The sequence below is a fragment of the Phyllobates terribilis genome, unplaced genomic scaffold, assembly GCF_046119375.1.
Source record: "Phyllobates terribilis strain yellow unplaced genomic scaffold, ASM4611937v1 Scaffold_7__3_contigs__length_470593459, whole genome shotgun sequence".
Taxonomy (NCBI): Eukaryota; Metazoa; Chordata; class Amphibia; order Anura; family Dendrobatidae; genus Phyllobates; species Phyllobates terribilis.
Window position 1 is genome coordinate 134,812,171 of NW_027362767.1, and position 15,850 is coordinate 134,828,020.

The following is a 15,850-nucleotide window of genomic DNA, read 5'->3' on the forward strand; positions in this document are numbered from 1 at the left end:
CGTCCGCGTAAGCCACCACCCTCAGGATAGTCTCCGGCGCCGCCCCGCCCATCCGCACCCCCGCCAACGGTCTACAATCGATCCTTCTGAGGAAGGGATCGATCGCAAACGCGTAAAGCAAAGGGCTAAGAGGACAGCCCTGACGTACACCGGATCCTACCCCAAAAGGTCGTCCAATCCACCCATTCACCAGAGGGAAAGTCTCAGCCCCTGCATACAAGGTCTTAAGCCAGTCCACAAACCCTCCAGGCAGACCATACCTCAAAAGAGTGGACCAGAGGTACTCGTGGTTAACCCGATCAAAGGCTTTTGCCTGATCCAGGGTCAGCAAGAACCCCTTCCAGAGGCCCGCCCTGCCTTGCTCCACGGCCTCTCGGACACCTAGAACAGCACTAAAAGTGCTACGGCCAGGAACGCAACAGTGCTGAACCTCCAAAAGGAGCCGGGGTGCAAACTTCACCAGCCTGTTGAAAAGTATCTTAGCCAAAATCTTCCTGTCCACATTGAGAAGTGCTATGGGACGCCAGTTCTCAATGCGTGACGGATCCTTACCCTTTGACAAAATGATCAAAGCTGACCTCCTTAATGATCTCGGCAGAGTGCCCGAGGAGAGACACTCGTTAAACACCTGAGTCAAGAGGGGGACCAAAGAGTCCCTAAAGCTCCTAAAGAACTCGGATGTTAAGCCATCCGGACCTGGCGACTTTTTGGGCCTAAGCCCATCGATCGCCAGTCTCACTTCCTCTTCTTTGATCGCTTCTGCCAAATCGCCCAGCGAGAGGTCAGCCCCTGGCTCAGGAACAGATTCAGCCAGGAAAGCCGACATCCCGTCACGATCAAGCTCCCTCCTTCCCAAGAGGTGCGAGTAGTAGGAACTGACAACCTCCAAGATCCCTGATCTGGACCTTCTCAGGGACCCCGTACTGTCCACCAGCCCCGTCACTATCTTACTATTCACTGACATCTTACAGTTTCTGTAAGGGTCGGGCGAGCAGTACTTCCCATAGTCCCTCTCGAAAACCAAAGATGCGTGCCTATCGTACTGACACCTCTTCAGCAAGGACTTCACTCTGGAGATCTCCTCGCGGCTACCTCCAGTCGAGACAAGATGCTCGAGTTTCCTCCTCAGGCTCTGATACAGGCGATCCCTGTTCAGGCTTCTGAGGTTCGAGAGCTGCCGGAAGAATCTCGCCACCCGATGTTTGAACATCTCCCACCACTCCGACTTAGTGTTACTTAGGCCCAGCAATGGTACCTGGCTCTGAAAGAATTCCTCAAAAGACCGTCTTACAGCTTCTTCCTCAAGGAGTGATGAATTCAGCTTCCAATAGCCTCTTCCCATCCGAGGAGTCTCTGTAACGTTGAGAGAAAACATAATCAAACAGTGATCGGAGAACTCCACCTCCACAACCGACAACGGCGAAGAGACGGCCTCCTCCTTCAAATAAAACCTATCTAGCCTAGACCTGCACTGACTACCTCTAAAAAAGGTGAATCCCGTGTCGCCCGGGTTGTGCCGGATGTGGACATCCACCAGGCGAGCCTCACTCACTATCCTGTTTAACGCGACGCAGTCATAAGCCAGCCGGTCTCCGGAACCTCCTCTATCACAGGATCTCGTGACATTGTTGAAATCCCCTCCGAAGACCACCTGCCGACTCGAAAATAAAAAAGGTTTGATCTTCAGGAAGAGACATTTGCGGTCCCACTTGGACTGGGAACCATAGATGTTAATGAGCCGAAGCTCTTGTCCCCCCATGGAGACATCTAGGATCAAGCATCTCCCCATTTCTAATTCGATCACTCGTCTGCATTCAACCGCTGCGGTCTTAAAAAGGACCGCCACCCCGCTATACGGCTCGGCCGCAAGAGACCAGTAGGAGGGCCCATGCCTCCACTCCCGCCTTGCTTTATGCAAGGTTGATATATCGGTCAACCTGGTCTCCTGCAAAAACAAAATGTCGGCGTCAAGTTGGCCGAGAAAATGAAAGGCCGTGTACCTTGCCGCATCTGACTTTATGCTGCAAACATTAATAGTTGCCAGCGTCAACGGGGTGGGTGCCGCCATCATGATTGATTGAATTAGATAGCCTTTTTCTTCCCACCACTGACAGTCCCAACCTCTTCCTCTGATAATGACGGGTTTTTAGTGCGCTTAAGACAAACAGATTCATCCATTCTCTCCTTACATAGATTCTTGCCCTCGTCTGGTGGTCCTGGGTTAGTCATCCCCCCAGAGGGCTTTGTATTTGCCCCCCGAGAGGAAGACCCAGCCATCTCCTGAGCCCCAACCACCTTGTCCGCAACCTCCGGCCCCGGGTCCCCACTTCCCCCCTCCAGAGGGAGGTCCTGGAGAGCCCCGAACCGGTTGGAGAGATCCACCAGAGGGGGGGCGGCTGAACCCTCCAATGGCGCTTGGATCATGGCCAGAGAGTCAGAGGGGTCGCACTCCAAAGAGGCAGCTCGAGACCTGGTCCCCCTCCTACCTCTGGCCGTTTTCCTGTTACCCTTTTTCTTTTTCTGTGACCACTCCCCCTCTCCCTCATCTAGACTGTCACCAGAAGAGGGTTCCTGGGAAGACGTGGCGTCCTCTCGCTCTTCCCTTTCAAGTCTCTTGACTTCCTCGCTCAATTCACTGTCTTTAGGATCCTCAGCTGCAAGTGAAGTACCTGGGTCAGAGTTTAGGGACATTACTCCCTGCCCCCTGTCCCCACGGCGCTTCTCCTGCCGCCTGATGGTGGATGGCGGCAGCTTGCTCCTCACCGGATCCCTGCCTCCCCCGCCCCTACTGGTCCCTTCACCGGCAAGATTAGTCCCGGCTTGCGCCTGTCCCACACTCGCCGCTTTCAGGACCGCATTGGCGAAGAAACGCGGACAGCGACTGAACGGGTGACCGAGGTCACCACACAAGTTACACCTAATCCTGCGACAGGCAGCAGCAAGATGACCGAGGTCCCCACACAGTGCGCATTTCTGGGTGGTACACTGCGCACTGAAGTGTGTGGGGCTACCGCACCTGTGACAGACCTTAGGCTGCCCCCGGTAGAAAATCAAGATCCTATCCCTCCCCAAAAAGGTTGAGGAGGGGATATGGGTAACAGTGTTTCCCGAAACCTTCAATCTCACCATGAAGGTCCAGGCCCCTGACCAGATACCATGGTCATCCAGATTCTTTTCAGGAATATTGGTGACCTCTCCGTATCTACTCACCCAGGTGGTAATGTCCATACAGGAAAGCGACTCGTTACTAGTCAGAACGGTCACTTTCCTGACTGAATCTTGGCGAGTTATTGCCAGGGGAAAGAGACCATGCCATTCGGAGCGACTCCGAGCCAGCTCATGGCGAGACCAGAAAAGCTCAAGGCCCTCCGGTCTCATGAAGCTGACATCGAAGTAGGAGGTCCCATAGGGATGGATCAAGGCAAAGATGTCATATGCCGCAAAGCCCATCCCCAGCAGGAGCTCAACCACCTTCGACCTATCAGGACAGGCATCCTTGCTTACCCACTGGAGACGGACCACGTTCCTACGGTTACTCCTCTGCCCCGTTGTCGGCAGAGACCAGACAGTCTCTGCCCCTCTATCTCGGAAGGCTGAAAGACCATGTCTCTCTATCCAGAAAGACAGATCAACCTCCCTCCCCTCTACAGTGATGGAGCTCTCCCCTCTCCTCAGGGCGTCCAGGAGCTGCTGTTGCAAGTCACCATCCCCAGGGCCACCAGACGAGGGCGCACTACTACCCCCAGCACTGACAGCTTCTGAATAGCTTTGGGCTGAAGCCCCCGCCAATGCTGGGGGGGCAGCGGGACCAGCACCTACTTCCCCCCCACCAACACCAGTGCTGCTCCCACCATTCACTCCAGTACTATTCACACCATTCGCAGGACCATTACTCCCATCGTTCACTCCACTACTACTCACACCATTCGCAGGACCATTACTCCCACCATTCATTACACCACTACCCCCAACATTTGCTACACCACAACTCCCACCATTCCCACAACTCCCAGCATTCATTCCACCACTACCCCCACCATTTGCTACATCATCATTCACTGCACCACTACCCCCACCATTTGCTGCATCATCATTCACTGTACCACTAATTCCACCATTCCTACTACTCTCATCATCTGCTCCACCATTACTCTCACCATCTGCTCCACCATTACTCCCATCATTCACTACACCACTATTTCTATTCTCTTTACTTGTCACCCCATTACCTCTGCTGTTCTCTGCACCTTCCACAGTCACCTCCATTCCTTCCTCCCTTGTGTCTGGTGTCTCTGCACTCACACCTGCTGGGCCGGAAGAGGGGAGCACTTCTAGAGACTCCTTTCCCTGCAGCACCACACCCGTTTCCCTTTGGTTGCTGCTGGCTTTCTGCAGGTCGTCTGCTGGAGCGCCCCGCCCCCCTACTGCAGCATTTTGGTCCTTGTTCTGGCCAGACTGTTTTCTCGGCACCTCTGCCCGCCCTGCACCCACAGACTTTGGGGTCTTAGTGTCCTTTTTGGGCGCTGGGGCACACTGCCCCCCTGTCGCAGCAGTGTGCCCAGTGTTCTTTGCTGATGTGTTTTTCACATCCTTCCCTGCCCCCCCAGCCCCGGTGATAACCGGCTTAGCCGCAGAGGGCAAGGTGGGAAACTCCTATGTCCGGCGCTGTGAGTACCTCCACAGCCTCGCCCCCTGCACTGTTCCCCTCACAGATGGCAGCATCGCCGGACGTCCTTCTCCTCTCCCCACGTTGCCTCTGCCTCGAGCCCACTGCAGAGCCCGTGCCTTTAGGTTTGGTGGGGTTTAAACAGAAGGTGGCAGGCGCAACATCAGACATTGGTACATACTTATAACTCACCACCTCCTGTGCGGCTCCTCCGGTCTTCCTCTTCCTCCTCTTGGTCTCCTCCACTGGTTTGTCCTCACCGAAAGAAAACCGTGTCAGGTCCACTGGAGACTCCAGCAGTCGGATCTCCCTCAGCAGTCCTCCTTCCTCCTCCTCCCCCGACACTTCAGCCTCTGCTGTCTGAGTCCTTTGCCCTGCAGGGAGACCACTGGAACTCCGGCTCTGCCCCTCACTGGCTCCAGCAACTGAGACTCCAGTCACCTCTTCATCCTCCCCCTCCTCTTCACTAAGGACGCCGGCTGGCGGTTCTCCTGAGGTGTTTAACCCCTTCATTTCTGAGAACCGCCGCTGGTTCTTAAACCTCTCCAGGAAGGTACCTGCTTTTTTTCTCAATCCCCTCCCGGAGGAGCACTAACCTGACCACCTCGTCTCTGAGGGCTATAAACCTCTGGGAGGTCGCGGGTCTTTCCTTGTTGGACGCCAGGGTGTTCAGGATCCGGGCCTCCCTCAGCTCCTCTTTCAGCTGAGTTAGTGCTTTGCCGGCGTCCTCGTACTCTCGTAACGTGGCGACCACTCGGGAGGAGAAGGAACTTGTGGACTCGCTGGAGCTCATCTCCCCCCAGGATCTTACTGGGCTCTTGTTCCTGGGGCCTGGGGTGCCCCGGCCTCCCTCTCTGGGCTGGCGGTGAACAGTCTCGGGGTTGGAGCAGGTGGATGTACTCTTCCTCACCCTTCCCGATCTCCTCACTCCCTCCTGGGCCGGTTGTTGAGGCTCCTTCTCCCCCGCCGGCATAGACCAGGGGATAGGAGGCTGGGAAGCCATGCCGGCCTCCCAGTAGGCCTGCCTCTCCCTGGGGAGTAGAGAGGCAGACGACGACCCTCCTCCTGGAAGTGCTTGGGCTCAGGAGGCAGGTGCTACTCTCAGCACCACTCCTCCTGTCCTGTGTGTATACACTGCACAGTACCACTTCTCCTGTCCTGTATACTGGGTGTAATTCTCAGTATCTGTATTATTCTGTATATATATGTAGCACCCTGAGGATTCGGCTGCTACAGGGGTATTACACCTCAAGCCAGAGGTGTGGTATTCCACTCCCGGGTAAGGATGGAGTGTGGAACTGAGCTAGTAGGCTGCATGCACTACATACATCCCATTTCCGGGGGACAGAACTACGGTACTCCCACTAAGTATATGTGCAGGTACGACAGCGTCTGTCCCTGGCTGGAGTGGGAGGGGGGGTGGAACATCCCAGTAGTGTAGGGGCAGATAGGGGGAGTAGTCTGGGTAAAGCTAGGAGCCCATTGGGTGCTGGTCACCTGGGTTCACACATAGAGGGAGTATATAAGGTGGGCACCATCTTAGATCAGGGTGGAGTTCAGGCAGGAGAAGCAGAGCAGAGGAGCTCAGCCAGGAGGGCTGACAGGGAGCTGTGGCTCCGGCTGGGCCCAGCTCCAGAACAGAGCCTGCTGAGAGAGAGAGAGAGAGGAGTAAGAAGGACCCAGAGAGGAAACAAGAAGAGAACCCCAAGATCCCAGAATAAGGACAGAAGGGTGAAGGGTTGGTGGACAAGGGTACCGGATCCCAAGCTGGCAGAGACCAAAACAAACCTTAGCCAGGAACCGGAGGTCGTGGTCAGGATCTGCCACGACCCTCACCAAATCCACTAGAAAGGCACACCAAGTATAGGGTCAGGGAGCCCAGAGGAGGCTTGACCACCAAGAGACCCGAGGGAGCCGGCCAAAAGTGGATCCCTGGTGGGAACGGCCAGAGGAAGGGAGAGTCGGAAAGGAGCTCAGGACCACACTCCGGAATTGCCTGGGGGTTGGCCGAGTCCAGGACCTGGTGGACGCAGCACGGCTCGGGTGGTCACTCAAGGCCAGAGTGACCAAAAGGACACCAGTAAGTAAAAACCCTGAACTGCATCTCCCGACTCTGAGTCTTCTTACTGCACCGTCACAACTCCCACCATCTACACCTGCTGCCCTGAGGCCATACCCCTCCCGTTGGGGGTTATACCATCACTGCTGCACATATACCACCGGCCTCAGCGGACTGCTCTGCAGCGGCGGCTTCAAAGCCGCACTCAACGGGTGGCGTAGTCGACACATCAAATTAACATCTACTGCCATAGACTGCCACTTAGTTTGACACCCTGGGCACGGACCGGGTCACCGCCACAAGGACTACTACCCCCATATAGATCCGGCTTCGGGTATCCCTTGGACACGGCCCAGGGGGCGCGTCATATACACTGCACAGTACCACTTCTCCTGTCCTGTATACTGGGGGAAATCCTCAGTATCTGTATAATTCTGTATATATACACTGCACAGTACCACTTCTCCTGTCCTGTATACTGGGTGCAATTCCCAGTATCTGTATTATTCTGTATATATACACTGCACAGTACCACTTCTCCTGTCCTGTATACTGGGTGTAATTCTCAGTACCAGTATTATTCTGTATATATACACTGCACAGTACCATTTCTCCTGTCCTGTATACTGGGTGTAGTTCTCAGTATCTGTATTATTCTGTATATATACACTGCACAGTACCACTTCTCCTGTCCTGTATACTGGGTGTAATTCTCAATACCTTTATTATTATTCTGTATATACACTGTATAGTACCACTTCTACTGTCCTGTATACTGGGTGTAATTCTCAGTATCTGTATTATTCTGTATATATACACTGCACAGTACCACTTCTCCTGTCCTGTATACTGGGGGAAATCCTCAGTATCTGTATTATTCTGTATATATACACTGCACAGTACCACTTCTCCTGTCCTGTATACTGGGTGTAATTCTCAGTGCCTGTATTATTCTGTATATATACACTGCACAGTACCACTTCTCCTGTCCTGTATACTGGGTGTAATTCTCAATACCTGTATTATTCTGTATATACACTGTATAGTACCACTTCTCCTGTCCTTTATACTGGGTGTAATCCTCAATACCTGTATTATTCTGTATATACACTGTATAGTACCACTTCTCCTGTCCTGTATACTGGGGGAAATCCTCAGTTTCTGTATTATTCTGTATATATATACTGCACAGTACCACTTCTCCTGTCCTGTATACTGGGTGAAATTCTCAGTGCCTGTATTGTTCTGTATATATACACTGCACAGTACCACTTCCCCTGTCCTGTATACTGGGTGTAATTCTCAGTACCAGTATTATTCTGTATATATACACTGCACAGTACCATTTCTCCTGTCCTGTATACTGGGTGTAGTTCTCAGTATCTGTATTATTCTGTATATATACACTGCACAGTACCACTTCTCCTGTCCTGTATACTGGGTGTAATTCTCAGTATCTGTATTATTCTGTAAATATACACTGCACAGTACCACTTCTCCTGTCCTGTATACTGGGTGTAATTCTCAATACCTTTATTATTATTCTGTATATACACTGTATAGTACCACTTCTACTGTCCTGTATACTGGGTGTAATTCTCAGTATCTGTATTATTCTGTATATATACACTGCACAGTACCACTTCTCCTGTCCTGTATACTGGGGGAAATCCTCAGTATCTGTATTATTCTGTATATATACACTGCACAGTACCACTTCTCCTGTCCTGTATACTGGGTATAATTCTCAGTGCCTGTATTATTCTGTATATATACACTGCACAGTACCACTTCTCCTGTCCTGTATACTGGGTGTAATTCTCAATACCTGTATTATTCTGTATATACACTGTATAGTACCACTTCTCCTGTCCTTTATACTGGGTGTAATCCTCAATACCTGTATTATTCTGTATATACACTGTATAGTACCACTTCTCCTGTCCTGTATACTGGGGGAAATCCTCAGTATCTGTATTATTCTGTATATATATACTGCACAGTACCACTTCTCCTGTCCTGTATACTGGGTGAAATTCTCAGTGCCTGTATTGTTCTGTATATATACACTGCACAGTACCACTTCCCCTGTCCTGTATACTGGGTGTAATTCTCAGTATCTGTATTATTCTGTATATATACACTGCACAGTACCACTTCTCCTGTCCTGTATACTGGGTGTAATTCTCAGTATCTGTATTATTCTGTAAATATACACTGCACAGTACCACTTCTCCTGTACTGTATACTGGGTGTAATTCTCAATACCTTTGTTATTATTCTGTATATACACTGTATAGTACCACTTCTCCTGTCCTGTATACTGGGTGTAATCCTCATTACCTGTATTATTCTGTATATATACACTGCACAGTACCACTTCTCCTGTCCTGTATACTGGGGGAAATCCTCAGTATCTGTATTATTCTGTATATATACACTGCACAGTACCACTTCTCCTGTCCTGTATACTGGGTGTAATTCTCAGTATCTGTATTATTCTGTATATATACACTGCACAGTACCACTTCTCCTGTCCTGTATACTGGGTGTAATTCTCAATACCTTTATTATTATTCTGTATATACACTGTATAGTACCACTTCTCCTATCCTGTATACTGGGTGTAATTCTCAGTATCTGTATTATTCTGTATATATACACTGCACAGTACCACTTCTCCTGTCCTGTATACTGGGGGAAATCCTCAGTATCTGTATTATTCTGTATATACACTGCACAGTACCACTTCTCCTGTCCTGTATACTGGGCGTAATTCTCAGTATCTGTATTATTCTGTATATATACACTGCACAGTACCACTTCTCCTGTCCTGTATACAGGGTGTAATTCTCAATACCTTTGTTATTATTCTGTATATACACTGTGTAGTACCACTTCTCCTATCCTGTATACTGGGTATAATTCTCAGTATCTGTATTATTCTGTATATATACACTGCACAGTACCACTTCTCCTGTCCTGTATACTGGGGGAAATTCTCAGTATCTGTATTATTCTGTATATATACACTGCATAGTACCACTTCTCCTGTCCTGTATACTGGGTGTAATTCTCAATACCTTTGTTATTATTCTGTATATACACTGTATAGTACCACTTCTCCTGTCCTGTATACTGGGTGTAATTCTCAATACCTGTATTATTCTGTTTATACACTGTATAATACCACTTCTCCTGTCCTGTATACTGGGTGTAATTCTCAGTATCTGTATTATTCTGTATATACACTGCACAGTACCACTTCTCCTGTCCTGTATACTGGGTGTAATTTTCAGTACCTGTATTATTCTGTATATACACTGCACAGTACCACTTCTCCTGTCCTGTATACTGGGTGTAATCCTCAGTATCTGTATTATTCTGTATATATACACTGCACAGTACCACTTCTCCTGTCCTGTATACTGGGTGTAATTCTCAGTATCTGTATTATTCTGTATATATACACTGCACAATACCACTTCTCCTGTCCTGTATACAGGGTGTAATTCTCAATACCTTTGTTATTATTCTGTATATACACTGTGTAGTACCACTTCTCCTATCCTGTATACTGGGTATAATTCTCAGTATCTGTATTATTCTGTATATATACACTGCACAGTACCACTTCTCCTGTCCTGTATACTGGGGGAAATTCTCAGTATCTGTATTATTCTGTATATATACACTGCATAGTACCACTTCTCCTGTCCTGTATACTGGGTGTAATTCTCAATACCTTTGTTATTATTCTGTATATACACTGTATAGTACCACTTCTCCTGTCCTGTATACTGGGTGTAATTCTCAATACCTGTATTATTCTGTTTATACACTGTATAATACCACTTCTCCTGTCCTGTATACTGGGTGTAATTCTCAGTATCTGTATTATTCTGTATATACACTGCACAGTACCACTTCTCCTGTCCTGTATACTGGGTGTAATTTTCAGTACCTGTATTATTCTGTATATACACTGCACAGTACCACTTCTCCTGTCCTGTATACTGGGTGTAATCCTCAGTATCTGTATTATTCTGTATATATACACTGCACAGTACCACTTCTCCTGTCCTGTATACTGGGTGTAATTCTCAGTATCTGTATTATTCTGTATATATACACTGCACAATACCACTTCTCCTGTCCTGTATACTGGGTGTAATTCTCAGTATCTCTGTTATTCTGTATATATACACTACACAGTACAACTTCTCCTGTCCTGTACACTGGGTGTAATTCTCAGTATCTGCATTACTCTGTATATACACTGCACAGTACCACTTCTCCTGCCCTGTATACTGGGTGTAATTCTCAGTACCTGTATTATTCTGTATATATACACTGCACAGTACCACTTCTCCTGTCCTGTATACTGGGTGTAATTCTCAGTATCTGTATTATTCTGTATATATACACTGCACAGTACCACTTCTCCTATCCTGTATACTGGGTGTAATTCTCAGTACCTGTATTATTCTGTATAGATACACTGCACAGTACCACTTCTCCTGTCCTGTATACTGGGTGTAATTCTCAGTACCTGTATTATTCTGTATATATACACTGCACAGTACCACTTCTCCTGTCCTGTATATTGGGTGTAATCCTCAGTATCTGCATTATCCTGTATATGTAGACTGCACAGTATCACTTCTCCTGTCCTGTATACTGGGTGTAATTCCCAGTATCTGCGTTATTCTGTATATATACACTGCACAGTACCACTTCTCCTATCCAGTATACTGGGTGTAATTCACAGTACCTGTATTATTCTGTATAGATACACTGCACAGTACCACTGCTCCTGTCCTGTATACTGGGTGTAATTCTCAGTACCTGTATTATTCTGTATATACACTGCACAGTACCACTTCTCCTGTCCTGTATACTGGGTGTAATTCTCAGTATCTGCATTATTCTGTATATATACACTGCACAGTACCACTGCTCCTGTCCTGTATACTGGGTGTAATTCTCAGTACCTGTATTATTCTGTATATACACTGCACAGTACCACTTCTCCTGTCCTGTATACTGGGTGTAATTCTCAGTATCTGCATTATTCTGTACATATACACTGCACAGTACCACTTCTCCTGTCCTGTGTACTGGGTGTAATTCTCAGTACCTGTATAAGTCTGTATATACACTGCACAGTACCACTTCTCCTGTCCTGTATACTGGGTGTAATTCTCAGTATCTTTATTATTCTGTATATACACTGCACAGTACCACTTCTCCTGTCCTGTGTACTGGGTGTAATTCTCAGTACCTGTATTATACTGTATATATACACTACACAGTACCACTTCTCCTGTCCTGTATACTGGGTGTAATTCTCAGTATCTGTATTATTCTGTATCTATACACTGCACAGTACCACTTCTCCTGTCCTGTATACTGGATGTAATTCTCAGTATCTGTATTATTCTGTATATATACACTGTACAGTACCACTTCTCCTGTCCTGTATACTGGGTGTAATTCTCAGTATCTGTATTATTCTGTATATATACACTGCACAGTACCACTTCTCCTGTCCTGTATACTGGGTGTAATTCTCAGTATCTGTATGATTCTGTATATATACACTGCACAGTACCACTTCTCCTGTCCTGTATACTGGATGTAATTCTCAGTATCTGTATTATTCTGTATATACACTGCACAGTACCACTTCTCCTGTCCTGTATACTGGGTGTAATTCTCAGTATCTGTATTATCCTGTATATATACACTGCACAGTACCACTTCTCCTGTCCTGTATACTGGGTGTAATTCTCAGTACCTGTATTATTCTGTATATACCCTGCACAGTACCACTTCTCCTGTCCTGTATACTGGGTGTAATTCCCAGTATCTATATTATTCTGTATATATACACTGCAGGTCTTTTTTTTATTGATAGAATAAGTACAGTACATGACAGAACAATAATGCATTACAGGACACCAAACATAAGAACAAAACAAGACGACAAATCACAGAAAATAAATCCCCCCAGGAATATATACATATACAAGAAATAAATATTATAAAACCTATAAAACCCCCGGCCCAGCTTCATTCATACTACTATATACAATCCCACACAACGCTCACACCGTCCTATATACACATAAAACACCGTCCTATATACAAAATTATATACAATAAAACACTAAACCTAATATAACGTATATACAACCGGACACTAACACTAACCTACTGGTCCCACTGCCTGACAATACAGTCACCCCCTTACCGCACCTCATTCACACCACAGAAAACCAAAAATAACAATATATACAATAGTGACATGAACAATTTTAAACTTTTTTTTTTATTTTTTTATTTTTTTTTATTTTGTAATTTTTTAATATGTATATAAAACACAGACCTACACTAACTATCCCGCCACCCCTGATCCAGCTCTGGCCACAGAGTTCAGGATTACTCCGAGCTAGGATCAGGCCCCAAAGTTTTTCCCCAGGCGGGGCCTGGACCAGGCCAGATCAGTCCTCTTATCACCGCCGATGAAGAACCCCCCCCCAAATCCCCCACCCAACCTAACTAAAACCCCCTATTATACATTATATACAATATATACAGAACACAACCTACACACTCACCATCCAAGGCTCAAGTTCGATGCCGGCAAACCTTCTATTCAGGAGACAGAAATACAAAACAAAAATCTAGGGTGGAAAGACATCAGCCCACCACCAGGGTGTAGGAGTACTACCGGACTAAGGCACCCTGAAGGAAAAGCCCCTCCAGAGACGGGCCGCCCTCCGGGCACCCAGTCTTTCATACTCCAGAGAACGTACCTTCACCAGGTCACCTAGGATGTTCCTACAGACTTCATCTACATGGAGGATTTTACTCTGCGTCGAGACTAAAACTCGTGCGTTCCACGTGAAATACCTCACCACTGCACTGACTATGAATAAAGTGTCTCGGTCCCTTCTCTCAAGGTCTCCGAACGCTCCATAGGCCCACCCGGCGTAGGACAGAGTAGCCAGCCGCGGCCAACCAATGGAAGCCCCCACCCTGTTGTACACCTCTGTATTAAAGGGACAATGAAGCAGGAAGTGCTCCATGCTTTCCAGCAGGTTAGCACAAGCCTCACGGGGGCAATTCCTGTCCTCGGAGCTCCTGAACTTCAAATTGTCCCTCACATACAGCTTACCATGGAAGCAGCGCCAAGTCAAGTCCCAGTACTTCTCGGGGATCCTGCTAGAATTTAACAAACTCAACCCAACCTGCAGATCCCGACTTGGGCAGTCTTTGAGGGCCAATGGACTCTGAAAATGAGAAAGCAAGACCCTCATATCGAGGAGTTTCCTCGGGAGGGACCTCACCTCCCACATTCCCAGACCCCACCGGCGGATCATTTTCAGAACCGGGGTAACATAAGCCGGGAGATGCCCGTGTGGTGTGCGAAGATCCTTCAATCTTCCCCCTGTCTCCCATTCCTGAAAGAAAGGCTGAAACCATCCCTTGCAGGAGAATACCCACGGAGGAGCCCTCTCTTTCCAGAGGTTTGCCACGTTCACTTTCAAGAAGGTGTTCACTAGGAACACCACGGGGTTCACCATATTCAAACCCCCTAGTCTCCTCGTGCGGTAAGTGACCTCCCTCTTGACTAGGTTCAGTCTGTTCCCCCATAACATCTGGAAGAACAGACTGTAGACCCGTGTCCAGAGAGGCTCTGGCAAAACACAGACGCTGACCAGGTAGATTAGCAAGGGGAGCAGGAAAGCTTTGCACAGGCCAACCCTTTCCCTCAGGGTCAAAGACCAACCCCTCCATTGGTCCACTCTTTGGGTGACACCTTTGATTCTGCCTTCCCAGTTTTTCGTGGGGTAATCACCCTGGCCGAATTCGATGCCCAGGACTTTGGCATGTTCTTGGGGTTCGGGGAGGGTGTCCGGAAGATCAAACCCGGGATCTCCGCCTCCCAGCCAGAGACTCTCACACTTATCCTGGTTGACCTGAGACCCGGATGCCTCCGAGTAGTGCTCCACTTCTGATATCACCACCACTGCCTCCTCTTGCGAAGAAACAAACACGGTGACATCGTCCGCGTTGGCCACCACCCTCAGGATAGCCTCCGGCGCCGCCCCGCCCATCCGCACCCCCGCCAATGGTCCACAATCGATCCTTCTGAGGAAGGGATCGATCGCAAACGCGTAAAGCAAAGGGCTAAGAGGACAGCCCTGTCGGACACCGGATCCTACCCCGAAAGGTCGTCCAATCCACCCATTCACCAGAGGGAAAGTCTCAGCCCCTGCATACAAGGTCTTAAGCCAGTCCACAAACCCTCCAGGCAGACCATACCTCAAAAGAGTGGACCAGAGGTACTCGTGGTTAACCCAATCAAAGGCTTTTGCCTGATCCAGGGTCAGCAAGAACCCCTTCCAGAGGCCCGCCCTGCCTTGCTCCACGGCCTCTCGGACACCTAGAACAGCACTAAAAGTGCTACGGCCAGGAACGCAACAGTGCTGAACCTCCGAAAGGAGCCGGGGTGCAAACTTCACCAGCCTGTTGAAAAGTATCTTAACCAAAATCTTCCTGTCCACATTGAGAAGTGCTATGGGACGCCAGTTCTCAATGCGTGACGGATCCTTACCCTTTGACAAAATGATCAAAGCTGACCTCCTTAATGATCTCGGCAGAGTGCCCGAGGAGAGACACTCGTTAAACACCTGAGTCAAGAGGGGGACCAAAGAGTCCCTAAAGGTCCTAAAGAACTCGGATGTTAAGCCATCCGGACCTGGCGACTTTTTGGGCCTAAGCCCATCGATCGTCAGTCTCACTTCCTCTTCTTTGATCGCTTCTGCCAAATCGCCCAACGAGAGGTGAGCCCTTGGCTCAGGAACGGATTCAGCCAGGAAAGCCGACATCCCGTCACGATCAAGCTCCCTCCTTCCCAAGAGGTGCGAGTAGTAGGAACTGACGACCTCCAAGATCCCTGATCTGGACCTTCTCAGGGACCCCGTACTGTCCACCAGCCCCGTCACTATCTTACTATTCACTGACATCTTACAGTTTCTGTAAGGGTCGGGCGAGCAGTACTTCCCGTAGTCCCTCTCGAAAACCAAAGATGCGTGCCTATCGTACTGACACCT